Source organism: Balaenoptera acutorostrata, chromosome 3 (assembly GCF_949987535.1).
Source record: "Balaenoptera acutorostrata chromosome 3, mBalAcu1.1, whole genome shotgun sequence".
Lineage (NCBI taxonomy): Eukaryota > Metazoa > Chordata > Mammalia > Artiodactyla > Balaenopteridae > Balaenoptera > Balaenoptera acutorostrata.
This window is the reverse complement of record NC_080066.1, coordinates 44,189,411-44,206,931: the sequence shown is the minus strand read 5'-3', so window position 1 is coordinate 44,206,931 and position 17,521 is coordinate 44,189,411. Positions and strand designations below refer to the sequence as shown.

General features: G+C 38.7%; 1 protein-coding gene across 8 annotated transcripts in view; it reads right to left on the bottom strand.

Moving 5' to 3' along the window:
* SV2B (synaptic vesicle glycoprotein 2B) overlaps nucleotides 1-17,521 on the bottom strand; it is a 224,408-nt gene that overhangs the window by 121,762 nt on the left and 85,125 nt on the right. For 3 of the 8 annotated variants that reach the window (XM_057544560.1, XM_057544562.1, XM_057544561.1), the window contains one exon: nucleotides 12,689-12,854. The exons of the other annotated variants lie outside the window; for them this stretch is intronic. The gene's annotated coding sequence lies outside the window, so the exon portion shown is untranslated. The remainder of the gene's footprint in view (nucleotides 1-12,688; nucleotides 12,855-17,521) is intronic. 8 annotated transcript variants of the gene reach the window in all.

Below are 17,521 nucleotides of genomic sequence, written 5' to 3'. Positions count from 1 at the left end.
TTTGCCAAGAACAGGATGGAACACAAATTGAATTTTCCTCCTGGCCTTTGAAAATGTTGACATTTCATCTGCTCATTATTCCTACGTGTCTTAATGTTCGCAACTTGCTTCACACCCTAAATAACTGCCTGGGGCCAAAAAAATAACTGCAATAGCATCAGGACTTTTTTAATCACTGGTCTTGTTAAGAAGTTACTGTAACCACCTTCATCTTTTATGAGTGTCTAGAACACCTACCATTCAGAACATTGTGAACTCATAATGCATGAGAGAAATTTGAAGAATATATGTCTCATTTATCTCTGTAGCCCCAGTACCTAGCCCAGACCAGTCACGAAGTCCCATTAACTAGAGGCTCCCTAAAACCCTTGAGCAGGAAAGCGACTTGCCAAAGTTCCTATCATGAGGAGGAAAGGTAATTCAGTGAGTGGAAATTCATGGTCTCTGGAGTCAAACAGATGGGATTTTGAATCGACCTCTGTTTCCTAGTCACATGACCCTGGACAAATGGCTTAAATCTTCTACACCTTAGATTCCTCATCTATCAAGTGGGGATAAGTATCCCCAACATCACAGGGATAAGGTACGAAACAAACCAAATCATGCACATAAAACATAGGCACTTACTAGGAAATAAGGAAATGTGTTCTCTTTCCTTTACTAAACCATTCAACAGATCCGCTTGTGGCATGTCAATGATGTGGAATTTTTATTTTACTTTTACTAGTGGGAGCAAGGTGAGATGAGGGAGTAGGTCCTGTTACTTTTGATATGACAAATAATATTGGGAAGTTACTCTTTTCCAGACTTGCTTCATTCATGCCAGAACAGCACGCTATATATTCATGTCTGAAACGTGTTCCCCTATGGTGACAGAGCTACAGGGCTGATAGAGAGGATGCCACACTCCCATGGTCTCAGAGACCCTATCCCATCATTATTCTCACCTTCTCTGATGCAATGAACACAGAGAACTTCATGGCCATCCACCTCCTCTTGGCATTTCTTCTACGAATTACAGATGGGAAAGTTCTCCCCCACCTCCAGATGGAGACAGCTAGGTCTGAACCCACCCTCACTCTGCTCCGCATCTACAACTCAAGCTGAATCCTACACTGGGGACGTCAGTCAGCTCAAAAGTCTCAATGTTGAGAGACTGGACCATCCAGTGGCCTGAACCATCTTTTAATGAGCTACATAGAAGTGTCACAAATTTGGAGAACTATCTTAGAAAAAGCTTTTCTTCCGTTATCACTACAGTAAGCTTCCTTTTGCCCCCCGAATTAAAATCCTCTCCATGGGCTGCTCCCTAAGGTATAAACTACCTGAGCTAGCCAGCACCTTTAGGCATACTGGATCCCATCTAATGAAGAATATTATTTAATGAGAAGATAAAGGAAAGAACGATGCAATAGTGCAGGGGGCTTAAACTATTGAGAGAATGTGATCTTTGGCTTTAAATTAAGTCATTTTCACCCTAAATTAAGTGATAGCACAGCATTCAACATTCAATTTCCTGCTAGGAATGGAAATAAAATGTATAGAGTACCTACTACACACCATCGGACAGTTTACCTAACTATCACATGCAGAGCCATCACACTAAGAACTAAAGTAACTTGCCTAAAGCCAAAAAGATAGTCAGTGAAGCTGAGATTCAAAGCCAGGTTTCTCACCTCTCAAGTCAAACTTTCTCAACCACAGAATCTTCTACTGTTCAGGCTTTAGTCCAAATGTACCCACTTCACAGAGGCCCACTCCCCACCACACCAACCAAAGAGTCCCTCCTTTCCTCCAAAAATAACTACTCCCGAGCATATTACCTTCTTTGTTCCTTTCATAGCAGTTATTGCAATGTGGCCTCATCTTGGTATTGATTTGTTCACTTGTTGATTATCTAAACTTCACTAGAAAAAAACGCCCCTTCAAGGAGGGCTCTTACTCATCTCAGTATACTTGGTGGACAATAATGATAACAGCAAGATTTATATAACCTTTATTATGAGCCACATACTGTAATTAATACTTTACATATATTAATTCACTTAATCCTTTGAGGTGGAAACTATTATTGTCTTCTTTAGCTTACAGATAAGAAACCAAGGCACAGAGAAGTTAAGTAACTTGCCCAAAGTCACACAGTTAGTAAGGACAAAGCTGACCACCTGAACAGACTGTCTCCAGAGTCCAAACTCTTAACTCCTCTGCTGTCTTGCTTCTATTTGTTACAGGGATGATGGGAGACTTCTTAAGAAGGCACAAAAGAGAGGCTTTGGGGAGCTTATTTACATCACTTGCCAGTATCCAGGCCCTTCCACCTGCCTATGCCTCCCCTCCTTTCCCTCTGTTCTGAAGATCCCATGTGCCAGAAGAAGTAAAGAAAAGACTCACTGCAGACAAAAACGCTCTGTAAGGGCAGGAAATAGGCTTGCTCAGTGTGACCCAGGGAGGCTGAGCCGTGTCGTCTCCACCTTTGTGGCTCTTGTGCACAGCCGCACAGAGCCCGGCACAAAGGGGATCTGGAAAGGAAGGGAGAGAGGGAAATCCCCTCACTGGGAAGGGCTGAGAAGAGTTTTCCTAGAAGAAAAAACAGTATATGCAAATGATGGAACTCCTGACTCCTTTTGTTGTATTGAGGTGTAGTTTACATATGATACAAATGCACCACTTTTAATGATGTGATGTTAATATAGCACTTGATGAGTTTTGACATTTTAACCACCACTGAAAGCATGATAATCAATATTTCTATCACCTCCCCCCAAAGTTTCCTCACCACCGAAGATTTTCAAGCAAAAGAGTGACACAATCAGATTGGTGTTTCAGAAAGACGATCCTACATCAGGCATGGAGAGGGGGGTAGATCAAAGAAGCAATGGTGTCTTAAAACCCCAGTCATTTGGTAGTGTATATATGTCCATGCCAATATTATACATCAACTATACCTCAACAAAATAAAGAAAAAAGAAAAAGAAAAATAATTATGTTTACAGAGAAAACAAAAGAAAAAACCCAGTCATCTCAGTTTCTGACCCATGGAGCAAGATAGATTCACTGACAGACAACCACTTTAAAACACTCACTGGAACAGTGTTAATTCACAAACTTGGTTAAAATGCCAAAAGGAAAGAGAGCACAAAACGACAAAACTGGTCTGTGTGGGTTAAGCATAGAGTTTTTCCTAAAAGCAAGATTGCTGGGACTTCCCAGGTGGCGCAGTGGTTAAGAATCCGCCTGCCAATGCAGGGGACACAGTGTTCAAGCCCTGGTCTGGGAAGACCCCACATGCCGCGGAGCAGCTAAGCCCGTGCGCCACAACTACTGAGCCTGTGCTCTACAGCCCTCGAGCCACAACTATGGAGCCCACGTGCCACAACTACTGAAGCCCGTGCGCCTAGAGCCCGTGCTCCACAACAAGAGAAGCCACTGCAATGAGAAGCCCACACACCGCAACGAGTAGCCCCCCGCTCGCCGCAACTAGAGAAAACCTGCATGCAGCAACGAAGACCCAACGCAGCCAAAAATAAATAAAATTTAAAAAAAAAAAAGAATAAAACTTTCCTTTAAAAAAAAAAAAAGATTGCTGCCCAATCAATAAAGCTGCAGCAATCCATACGCATCACGAGGAGATGTGATGGCCATGTAAGCTGAGTCTGGGTGTTTTATGACTTTGGGCACAGCCTCGGAGTCCCATTCCAACCAACTGCCCTGAGAAAATTAGCTGCCAGCTTGACACACAACCCAAACCAGCAGACCAGGCGAGGGTAGCGTTTGACAGAAACTGCAGTCTAGGGCAGAGAGTGACTGCAGAGACAGGAAGGCAGCCTGGCACCAAAGTTCAAGACCATATATGGCACCAGCCTGGTATTCCCACCAGCTCAAAAGACTAAACACCCAAACTCTCTGTGCTCAGAAATGATGATAGGAAGTTCATCCCGTGAACTGCTTATTATACGCGTTCCTTAAAAATTTAATTATCTTAACTTATTAGGTGAGGTCTATACTTATCTCCATTTTAGAAAGGATGAAACTGAGGCACAGAAAGTTCAAGCCACTTGTCCAATGTCACACAGCAGAGCCAGGATTTAAAGCCAGGAAACTCAGCTCCAGAGACCCAGAGACTGATCCCCATACTTCCTGCCTTTCCATAGCATAATGGTTTAAGAGCACAAGTTTCAGAGTTGGACTCAGATCCAAATTCTGGATCTGCTACCAATCAGCTGCATGACCTTGAATCTCTCTCCATCACAGTTTTCTCATCTGCAAAAAAGGCAGAGTTGTTGAGGATTTAAATGTGGAAAGCTGCTGGCACAGAATGAGTCCACAATGAAGAGTAGATGTGATAGTATTATTTCAGGAGCTCACAAACCAAATTCCAGGATGTATATTACTCAAGCTTCACTGTCAACTAACCACCTAAAAAAACCTGAACACTAATGAATCATGCTGGTTTTAATTAAAGCCTTATTATTGCATTAAATCAGGAAAACTTCCCCAGAAGCATGTATTCATTTGACAAATGTCAAATACTTACTTGGTACCAAGTGCTGTTCTGGTTTCTGAAAACACACTGGTGAATGTAAGAGAAAAATCCTTGACCTCACAGGCAGGGACAGTTACATTTTTTAACGTAATTTAAATTATTGCCTACCAGGTATTGAACCCGGGCCCCAGCAGTGAAAATGCTGAGTCTTAACCAGTGGACCATCAGGGAATTCCCTGTTCCTTTTAATTTTAAAAAACTCTAACAAACCAACATGTTTACCTCTCATAAGGCTATACAGGCAATCTAAAAAAAAAAAAAAAAAAAAGTCAAGCATCTTTATCTTTGTCTAGAATTATACCAACCTTGTCTACAGACACTGCAATCCCATGAGAAATCTACTTAATTAATTAAGGGTTGGGGTTTTTTTGGTGGTAAAACCCTGAAACCATGGACCTAGTAGACAAATTAAATTACAATTATATCTTTAAATTAATCTTTGATTTTAAAAAAAAACCTGGGCTAAAACAAATCACTGGCTGGACTCTAGGATCCCTTTAATAATATGAAAGGGACTGATTCTCCTTAGTCTTTTTTAAACATTTCTCTTAGAGTTTTATTTACACTCCTAATGGTCTCACTGAAAACAATGAGCATGTTAAGCAAGAGGAAAATTCCATGTTGGGATGTGACCTGCAGATGAATGAATGTCTGAAGGCTTCTTTCTCAAAACTCAGCTCAAACGTGACCTCCACAGAGAACCTCCCTGACCATCCAAATTAAAGCAGCCCCACACCCCCAGGTTCTATCCATTACCCTCTTTTATTTCTCCCTATCATTTATCACCCCCTGAAATGATCTCATTTGTTTATCAGTGACTTGTTTTCTGCCTCTCACACATTAGAAGGCAAGCTCCGTGGGGCTGGGATCCCTTCTGCCTTTCCTCACTGTATCCCCAGCAGACAGTATGCTGCCTGGTGCACATATTTGTTGAGAGAAGAGATGAAGAGCAAAACAGTTGTGTTCCTTTGAAAGGGTCTCTCCCTTCATCTGCAGTGAGGAAAGAGAAGCATGTACAAATTCCTAAGTTATCCTCAAGTAGCCTATAAAGCAATGTTGGGGTGGGGGGTGGTCTTGCATCCATTCATTCACTGAGCAGATATTTACTGAGAAACTACTATACACCAGGAACCAGGCTAAGTGCTGGGTAAGAGAGTGAAATAGACATGGTCCAGGTTCTTAAAGAAGCCATTATTGAACAAGCCCAAGCCTGGAACATCTGCAAAGTATACACTGATGGGGCTACTTCAAACATACATAATGTATGTAAAGTCCTTAGCATGGGTCCTGGAAAATAGTAAGCACTCAAGGACTGATGAGAAAGAAGAGGATAAACATCATGATGACGATGACTACTACTTCATATGCAGAAAGATAAAGGAAATTCCTACAGATATCAAATGAGCAAAAAATATTTACTGGGATCAATTAAAAAGTATTAATAATCTGCCCCTGGACCAACAAGGAGAATTCAGTATATGTTCTTTCTGCAGATAAGAAGACTCACCATGTCCAAGACTAGTGACGTATTTCACTTTCTTATCTAAAGCCACAGCCACATCATCATTTATGTTATTAATAATCTACCTAGGGAATTGGTTCAAGATGGCGGAGTAGAAGGACGTGCTCTCACTCCCTCTTGCAAGAATACCGGAATCACAACTAACTGCTGGACAATCATTGACAGGAAGACACTGGAACTCACCAAAAAAGATACCCTACATCCAAAGACAAAGGAGAAGCCACAATGAGATGGTAGGAGGGGTGCTATCACAACAAAATCAAATCCCATAACTGGTGGGTGGGTGACTCACAAACTGGAGAACACTTATACCACAGAATTCCACCCACTGGAGTGAAGGTTCTGAGCCCCACGTCAGGCTTCCCAACCTGGGGGTCCGGCAACAGGAGAAGAAATTCCTAGAGAATCAGACTTTGAAGGCTAGCAGGATTTGATTGCAGGACTTCAACAGGACTGGGGGAAACAAACACTCCACTCTTGGAGGGCACACACAAAGTAGTGTGCGCATCGGGACCCAGGGGAAGGAGCAGTGACCCCATAGGAGACTGAACCAGACCTACCTGCTAGTGTCGGAGGGTCTCCTTCAGGGGTGAGATAGCTGTGGCTCACGGGGGGGACAAGGACACTGGCAGCAGAAATTCTGGGAAGTACTCTTTTGCGTGAGCGCCCCCAGAGTCTGCCATTAGCCCCACCAAAGAGCCCAGGTAGGCTCCAGTGTTGGGTTGCCTCAGGCCAAGCAACCAACAGGGAGGGAACCCAGCCCCACCCATCAGCAGGCAAGTAGATTAAAGTTTTACTGAGCTCTGCCCACCAGAGCAACAGCCAGCTCTACCTACCACCAGTACCTGCCATCAGGAAACTTGCTCAAGCCTCTTAGATAGCCTCATCCACCAAAGAGCAGACAGGAGAAGCAAGAAGAACTACAATACTGCAGCCTGTGGAACAAAAACCACATTCACAGAAAGATAGACAAGATGAAAAGGCAGAGAGCTATGTACCAGATGAAGGAACAAGATAAAACCCCAGAAAAACAACCAAATGAAGTGGAGATAGGCAACCTTCCAGAAAAAGAATTCAGAATAATGATAGTGAAGATGATCCAGGACCTCAGAAAAATAATGGAGGCAAAGATCGAGAAGATGCAAGAAATGTTTAACAAAGACTTAGAAGAATTAAAGAACAAACAAACAGAGATGAACAATACAATAACTGAAATGAAAAATACACTAGAAGGAATCAATAGCAGAATAACTGAGGCAGAAGAACGGATAAGTGACCTGGAATACAGAATGGTGGAATTCACTGTTGTGGAACAAAATAAAGAAAAAAGAATGAAAAGAAATGAATAGAGCCGGAGAGACCTCTGGGACAACATTAAACGTAACAACATTCGCATTATAGGGTTCCCGGAAGGAGAAGAGAGAGAGAAAGTACCCGAGAAAATATCTGAAGAGATTATACTCAAAAACTTTCCTAACATGGGAAAGGAAATAGCCACCCAAGTCCAGGAAGCGCAGAGAGTCCCATACAGGATAAACCCAAGGAGAAACACGCCGAGACACATAGTTATCAAAGTGGTAAAAATTAGAGACAAAGAAAAATTATTGAAAGCAGCAAGGGAAAAATGACAAATAACATGAAAGGGAACTCCCATAAGGTTAAGAGCTGATTTCTCAGCAGAAACTCTACAAGTCAGAAGGGAGTGGCATGACATATTTAAAGTGATGAAAAGGAAGAACCTACACCCAAGAGTACTCTACCCAGCTAGGATCTCGTTCAGATTCGATGGAGAATTCAAAAGCTTTACAGACAAGCAAAACCTAAGAGAATTCAGCATCACCAAACCAGCTCTACAACAAATGCTAAAGGAATTTCTCTAAGTGGGAAACACAAAAGAAGAAAAGCACCTACAAAAACAAACCCAAAACAATTAAGAAAATGGTCATAGGAACATACATATTGATAATTACCTTAAACGTGAATGGATTAAATGCTCCAACCAAAAGACACAGGCTCGCTGAATGGATACAAAAACAAGACCCATATATATGCTGTCTACAAGAGACCCACTTCAGACCTAGGGACACATACAGACTGAAAGTGAGGGGATAGAAAAAGATATTCCATGCAAATGGAAATCAAAACAAAGCTGGAGCAGCAATATTCATATCAGATAAAATAGACTTTAAAATAAAGAATGTTACAAGAGACAAGGAAAGACACTATGTAATGAACAAGGGATCAATCCAAGAAGAAGATATAACAATTATAAATATATATGCATCCAACATAAAAGCACCTCAATACATAAGGCAACTGCTAACAGCTCTAAAAGAGGAAATCGACAGTAACACAATAATAGTGGGGGACATTAACACCTCACTTACACCAGTCGACAGATTATCAAACAGAAAATTACTAAGGAAACACAAGCTTTAAGTGACACAATAGACCAGAAAGATTTAATTGATATTTATAGGACATTCCATCCAAAAACAGCAGATTACACTTTCTTCTCAAGTGTGCACGGAACATTCTCCAGGATAGATCACATCTTGGGTCACAAATAAAGCCTCAGTAAATTTAAGAAAATTGAAATCATATCAAGCATCTTTTTTGACCACAACGCTATGAGACTAGGAATCAATTACAGGTAAAAAAACATAAAAAACACAAACACATGGAGGCTAAACAATACGTTACTAAATAACCAAGAAATCATTGAAGAAATCAAAGATGAAATCAAAAAATACCTAGAGACAAATGACAATGAAAACACGATGATCCAAAACCTATGGGATGCAGCAAAAGCAGTTCTAAGTGAGAAGTTTATAGCAATACAAGCCTAACTCAAGAAACAAGAAAAATCTCAAATAAACAATCTAACCTTACACCTAAGGGATCTAGAAAAAGAAGAACCAACAAAACCCAAAGTTAGTAGAAGGAAAGAAATCATAAAGATCAGAGCAGAAATAAATGAAATAGAAAGAAAGAAAACAGTAGCAAAGATCAATAAAACTAAAAGCTGGTTCTTTGAGAAGATAAACAAAATTGATAAACCACTAGCAAAATTGATAAGCCATTAGACTCATCAAGAAAAAGAGGGAGAGGACTCAAATCAGTAAAATTAGAAATGAAAAAGGAGAAGTTACAACAGACACCGCAGAAATACAAAGCATCCTAAGAGACTACTACAAGCAGCTCTATGGCAATAAAATAGACAACCTGGAAGAAATGGACAAATTCTTAGAAAGGTATAACCTTCCAAGACTGAACCAGGAAGAAATAGAAAATACGAACAGACAAATCACAAGTAATGAAATTGAAACTGTGATTAAAAATATTCCAACAAACAAAAGTCCAGGACCAGATGGCTTCACAGGTGAACTCTATCAAACGTTTAGAGAAGAGCTAACATCCATCCTTCTCAAACTCTTCCAAAAAATTGCAGAGGAAGGAACACTCCCAAACTCATTTTATGAGGCCACCATCACCCTGATACCAAAACCAGACAAAGATACTAAAAAAAAAAGAAAATTACAGACCAATATCACTGATGAATATAGATGCCAAAAATCCTCAACAAAATACTAGCAAACAGAATCCAACAACACATTAAAAGGATCATACACCATGATCAAGTGGGATTTATCCCAGGCATGCAAGGATTATTCAATATACGTAAATCAATCCATGTGATACACCATATTAACAAATTGAAGAATAAAAACCATATGATCATCTCAATAGATGCAGAAAAAGCTTTTGACAAAATTCAACACCCATTTATGATAAAAACTCTCCAGAAAGTAGGCATAGAGGGAACCTACCTCAACATAATAAAGGCCATATATGACAAACCAACAGCAAACATCATTCTCAATGGTGAAAAACTGAAAGCATTTCCTCTAAGATCAGGAACAAGACAAGGATGCCACTCTCACCACTATTATTCAACATAGGTTTGGAAGTCCTAGCCACAGCAATCAGAGAAGAAAAAGAAATAAAAGGAATACAAATTGGAAAAGAAGAAGTAAAACTGTCACTGTTTGCAGATGACATGATACTATACATAGAGAATCCTAAAGATGCCACCAGAAAACTACTAGAGCTAATCAATGAATTTGGTAAAGTTGCAGGATACAAAATTAATGCACAGAAATCCCTTGCATTCCTATACACTAATGATGAAGAATCTTAAAGAGAAATTAAGGAAACACTCCCATTTACCATTGCAACAAAAAGAATATAATACCTAGGAATAAACCTACCTAGGGAGACAAAAGACCTGTATGCAGAAAACTATAAGACACTGATGAAAGAAATTAAAGATGATACCAACAGATGGAGAGATATACCATGTTCTTGGACTGGAAGAATCAACCTTGTGAAAATGACTATACTACCCAAAGCAATCTACAGATTCAATGCAGTCCCTATCAAATTACCAATGGCATTTTTTACAGAAGTAGAAGAAGAAATCTTAAAATTTGTATGGAGACACAAAAGACTCCAAATAGCCAAAGCAGTCTTGAGGGAAAAGCAATGGAGCTTGAGGAATCAGACTTCCTGACTTCAGACTATACTACAAAGCTACAGTAATTAAGACAATATGGTACTGGCACAAAAACAGAGATATAGATCAATGGAACAGGATAGAAAGCACAGAGATAAACCCACACACCTATGGTCAACGAATCTATGACAAAGGAGGCAAGGATATACAATGGAGAAATGACAGTCTTTTCAATAAGTGGTGCTGGGAAAACTGGACAGCTACATGTAAAAGAATGAATTTAGAACACTCCCTAGCACCATACCCAAAAATAAACTCAAAATGGATTAGAGACCTAAATGTAAGACCATACACTATAAAAGTCTTAGAGGAAAACATAGTAAGAACACTCTGACATAAATCACAGCAAGATCTTTTTTGATCCACCTCCTAGAGTAATGGAAATAAAAACAAAAATACACGAATGTGACCTAATGAAACTTAAAAGCTTCTGCAAAGCAAGGGAAACTACAAACAAGACAAAAAGACAACCCTCAGAATGGGAGAAAATATTTGCAAATGAATCAACGGACAGAGGATTAATCTCCAAAATATATAAACAGCTCATGCGGCTCAATATCAAAGAAACAAACAACCCAATCCAAAAATGGGCAGAAAACCTAAATAGACATTTCTCCAAAGAAGACATACAGATGGCCAAGAAGCACATGAAAAGATGCTCAACATCACTAATTATTAGATAAATGCAAGTCGAAACTACAATGAGGTATCACCTCACACCAGTCAGAATGGGCATCAACAGAAAATCTACAAACAACAAATGCTGGAGAAGGTGTGGAGAAAAGGGAACCCTCTTGCACTGTTGGTGAGAATGTAAATTGATACAGCCACTATGGAGAACAGTATGGAGGTTCCTTAAAAAACTAAAAATAGAATTACCATATGATTCAGCAATCCCACTACTGGGCATATACCCAAAGAAAACCATAATTCAAAAAGACACATGCACCCCAATGTTCATTGCAGCACTATTTACAATAACCAGGTGGTGGAAGCAACCTAAATGCCCATCGACAGATGAATGGATAAAGAAGATGTGTCACCTATATACATGGAATATTACTCAGCCATAAAAAGGAATGAAATTGGATCATTTGTAGAGACGTGGGTGAATCTAGAGACTGTCATACCGAGTGAAGTAAGTTAGGAAGAGAAAAACAAATATCAGATATTAACGCATATATGTGGAATCTAGAAAAATGGTACAGATGAACTGGTTTGCAGGGCAGAAATTGAGACACAGATGTAGAGAACAAACGTATGGACACTAAGGGGGGAAAGCAGCGGGGGGGTGCTGTGGTGAATTGGGAGATTGGGATTGACATGTATACACTAATATGTATAAAATGGATAACTAATAAGAACCTGCTGTATAAAAAAATAAACTAAAATTCAAAAAAAAAGAAATAGCTAACCAAAAGAAAAAACAACTCAGTAAAAATTAAGTCTTAAACCCAAAATATATTTATTTAAATAACTTTTCTTATAGTCAAAGGAAACCATGACAGACAGCAAAAGAAATATAATTTTTAACAATAATGTTTTATATTAAAACATATTTTATGTTTTAGATTTAAAAGGCATGTGTACCACTAGTAATATAATATAGCTCCTTAGATGTCTAGTACAGAGTTTTTAAAGCTGTGGGTTGCAGTGTATTCGTGGATCGGAACCAAAAATGTTTTTGCAGATTAAATTGAACACAATAAAAAAATCAAACACAAAATAATAAAAAAATAATCTACTTGGGACGTCCAGTTCTGGGGAAGATGGAATGAGTATGCTCTGCTCTCTCTCTCTCCTCCCCTTTACTGATAAAATCTCTGGACAAACTAGATAAAGCAACTAGATGAGGATTCTAAAAAGTAAATAATAGCAGGCTTGCTGGGAAGGAAAATGAAAACTCAAAGAACCAATATAGCAGTGAATTTCCTGGTTTAATTTTTTGAGCCCGAATTCTCCAGCTTAGACTTAGATTTAGGGGTCCTAAATCCCAGAGCTGTATGGCAGGCACAAACGGGAAAAAAATCTCCAAAAGAAACTTTACTTTTCTGGCCAGAAGACTGGAAAGAGGGGGCAGCTGTGAGACAGAGGCTGTGAGGGCATCTGCATCTCTTTTCCTCCTTTCCTCTCTGCTGGTCCTCAGCAAACCTCCACCGTGAGCCTGCACTTCTACAGCAGGTGCAGTACTGTCGCCACACAGGCACCAAAAACTGAGAGAAAAAAAAAAAAAAAAAACTGAGAGAAAATCCTGCTCTTTGGCCAGAGGAATGGGCTTTTTTTTTTTTTAATTGAATTATAGTTGGTTTACCACATTGTGTTAGATTCTGGTGTACAGCAAAGTGATTCAGATAGATATAGATATATATAAGAATATACATATATCCTTTTTTCAGATTCTTTTCCATTATAGGTTATTACAAGATATTAAATATAGTTCCATGTGCTATACAGTAGGTCCTTTTTGATTATCTTTCTTATATATAGTAGTGTGTATCTGTTAATCCCAAGCCCCTAATTTATTCCTCCCCCACTTTCCCCTTTGGTAACCATAAGTTTGTTTTCTTTGTCTGTGAGTCTGTTTCTGTTTTGTAAATAAGTGCATTTGTATCATTTTTTAGATTCCACATATAAGTGATATATGGTATTTGTCTTTCCCTTTCTGACTTACTTCACTTAATATGACAATCTCTAGGTCCATCCATGTTGCTGCAAATGGCATTATTTCATTCTTTTTAATGGCTGAGTAGTATTCCATTGTATATGTGTACCACATCTTCTTTATCCATTTCTCTGTTGATGGACATTTAGGTTGCTTCCATGCCTCAACTATTGTAAATAGTGCTGCTATGACACAGGGTTGCATGTATCTTTTGAATTAGAGTTTTCTCTGTATATATGCCCAGGAGGGAGTGAGATTGCTGGATCATACAGTAGTTCTATTTTTAGTTTTTAGGAAACTCCATACTGTTCTCCATAGTGGCTGCACCAATATACAGGGGATGGGCCTTTTTGATGTGAAGCGTGTGGGAGGAATCCTGTTATTTTTCTGTCTCTCTTCTTTCTGACTGATTTACCCCAAGGTGCAACCATTCACATAAAGTGTGGAACTGTGAAGGGAGACTAAACTGTCAGATTTTTAAACAGAGAGCAAAAAAAAGGAGACCTGGAAGCCAGAGAGTATGGGGGCAATCACAAACTGGAAAGGGCTGGAAAAAGCTATCCTCTAAATCTAAGTATGAAATCCTAGGCTCACTCTCAAGCTGCTCATATGTAGAATCAACCAAAGCAGCATAGCAAAAGCTCTAAGAACTGAACTGTGGTATAGACCATCTCCCAGATCCCAGACTGGTACCTGAGTAGGCAGGCCCAAATAGTGATACAGTGGCTTTGAAAACTAAATTGACATTGGAACCAGAGCCTACAGAACACAGGACTTGCAGTCTGAACCTTACAGAATTGATTAACTGCTTTAGAAAAACAAATCCCCTCCCCCCCCATAAAAACCCACAACATTCTCCAGATGGTTTTAACAAAACCCAGAGTCTCATAACACAATATTCAATATGTACAGGATGCAATCTGTGGTAGGCTCAATAATGCCCCTCCCAAAAGACATCCATGTCTTAACCCCCAGAACCTATGAATATGAAGTAAAAGGGATGGTAAATCCCTTACACGGTAAAAGGGATTTCACAAATGTGATGAAGTTAAGGATATTGAGATGGGAGATTATCCTGGATTCTCTGGGTGTGCTCAATGTACTCACAAGAGGTTTTATATAAGAAGAGCAGGAAGGTTGGGATCAAACAAAAAGTAGATGTTATGATAAAACCAGAGGTTGAAGTGATATATTTTGAAGATGGAGAAAGAGGCCACAAGCCAAGGAATATAGGAACTTCCAGAAGATGGAAAAGACAAGAAAAGACATTCTCCCTTAAAGCCTCCAGGAGGAATGCAGCCCTGCCAACACCGTAATTTTAGACTTCTGACCTCCATGACTATAAAAGAATATGTCTGTGCTGTCTTAAACCAATAAATTTGTGTTAATCTGTTACATCAGCAATAGGAAATGGATATAGCATTTCAAATTACTCAACAAAAAACTGAGAAAATCTCATTAATTCTCAAAGAAAAGATAACAGATGCCAAACCTGAGTAATTCAGATGTTGAGATTATTAGACAAAGATTTTAAAACATCTACTGTAACTATGTTCCATGAAGTAAAGGCAAACACTCTTTAAGTGAATGAGAAGAGAGATATTTTCAGCAAAACAATAGAAACTACAAAAAAGAACCAAGTAAAAATTTTAGAACTGAAAAACACAATACTCTAAAACTGAAATTTAAAATTCCCTAGATGGGTTCAACAAAAGAATAATGACTCAAGAAAGAGTCAATGAACTAGAAGATAGATTAATAGAAATTATCTAATCTGAACAATAGAAGAGAAAAACTGGAAAAAATTAACAGGTTTCAGGGAGCTGTGGAACCATATCAAAAGTCCTAAATATCTGTATCATTTTTGTCCCAAAAGGAGAAGAGAATGAAACTGATGCAGAAAAAATAAATTTGAACAAGTAATGGCTGAATACTTCCCCAATTTATAGGATATAAATGTACAGATTCAAGAAATTCAGTGGACCTCAAATAGGATAAGCTCAAAGAAAACCAGGACCAGATACACTATAATCAAACTGCTGAAAACCAAGCAGAGAGAGAAAAAGAGAGAGGGAGAAAGGAAGGAAAGAAGGGAGGGAGGAAGGAAAGAAGGGAAGAAAGGAAGGGAGGAAGGAATGAGGGAAGAAAGGAAGGGAGGAAGGAATGAAGGAAGGAAGGAAGGAAGGAAGGAAGGAAAGAAGGAAAGGAGGAAGGAAGGGAGGGAGGAAAGAAAGAAAGAGGTTTTTTTTAAAATTACACATTATATAAAGGACATAACAGTGGTTCTCATCTGGGGTGGTTTTCTCTCCCAGAGGACATTTGGCATTGTCTAGAGACATTTTTATTTGTCACACTGAGAGTGGAATGCTACTGGCATCTAGTAAGCCACGGATGCTGCTAAAGATCCTACAGTACACAGGACAGCCCCCAAACAAAGAATCATTCAGCCCAAAATGTCAACAGTGCTGAAGTCCAGAACCCTGATATAAGGGAACAACAATTCAAATTACAGCAGAGTTCTCATTAGAAAGCATGGAGGCCAGGAGACAGTGGAACAACATTGTTAAAGTGCTAGAAAAGTTGTCCACCTACAATTCCATATCCAATGAAACTATCCTTCAAGGATAAAGGCAAAATAAAGACATTTCAGGTGAAGAAAAACAATTTGCTGGCAGCAGATTTGATCTAAAATAAACACTAAAGGAAGCTTATTAGGTGGAAGGGAAATAATATCAGAAAGAAATTGGAAATGGTAAATATAATAGACTATTTATCTCCTCTTAAATTCTTTAAAATATGTATGACTATTGAAAACAAAAAATTGTAACATTGTCTGATGTTATTTCAATGTTCAGTCTTTTGATCTCTGAGTAGCTTTTTTCTAAGATGGCCCCCAATATTCTCAGGCCCTAGTGTATACACACCTTCTCCCAGTTATTCAATCAAATAAATCTATGCATTATTACTATGAAGGACTTTTGAAAGTCAGTTCACCTTAAGATAGAGAGATTACCTAGGTGCACCTGACCTAATCACATGAACTCTTTAAATCTGGCTCTAAAGTTCAGAGACAGAAGAAGTCAGAGATTCAATCATGAGAAGGATTTGACGATGCTATTCTGACTTAAAGATGGAAGGGGACATGTGACAATGCAAGTGGCCTCTAGGAGCTGAGAGCAATCTCTAGTTGGCAAATAGCAAAGAAATGGGGGCCTCAGTCCTAAAACCACTAAGAACTGAATCTGCCAAAAATAAGGAGGAGGCTGGAAGATGTTTTTTTCACCAGAGCTTCCAGATTAGAACTGATTCCAGTCAATACCTCAATTTCAGCCTGGTGATAACCTGAGGACAGAACCCAGCCATGCCAGACTTCCAACCTACAGAACCATATGCTAATGAGCAGGTGTTATTTTAAGCTCCTAAATTTGTGGTAATTTGTTACACAGCAATAGAAAACTAATACAATATATATATAATATACAGATTTCCAAGTCAATTCAGATAAATATTTCTACTTCCTTTTAAGGCTGTATGATATTATATTGTTTTGTTATTATTTTGAGGTAGCAAAACATATTCAAAAGTAGCCCTATTTACAGAAGTTCACCTGGTTCCTAATTCTTGTTATTTTCAAATAACCCAACAAACATACTAATGCATTTGTCTTGACATATCTGCGCTATTTTTTTCTGGTAGGCAGATTGCAGGAAGAGGGATTATTTTACCAAGGGCGTGCACATTTTTTATTTTAAGAGCTATTATCCATTTAATCTCTAAATGTGTTAAATTGATTTACATTCCCCAAAACAGACTTCATTTCCTCACACCCTCACAGATAATACTAAGTATTACCAAATGTTAGAAATTTTGTCAATCAGTAAGTTTTGTTTTCATTTCCATGGCTACCTAAGCAAATTTTATTGTCTATTTGTATTGTCATTTGTGAATATCATTTGCTAATTTGAGATTAGATTGTTTGCCTCTTTTAATTTTTATGAGGTTTGTATAAAGAAAAATCCACTTGTCTTTTACAAATGATGCAAACACTTAATCCAAGTCTATTATTTGCATTTTTTACATTTTAAATGTCTTTCACCATGAATTTTTTTAATTTTATGCTACCAAATGTATATTTTTCTTAACAGCTTTTCTATGGCTTGCTTAAGAAAGTATTTCCCATCACAAATTTATAAACAGTATTTTCTGATATGTTACTCC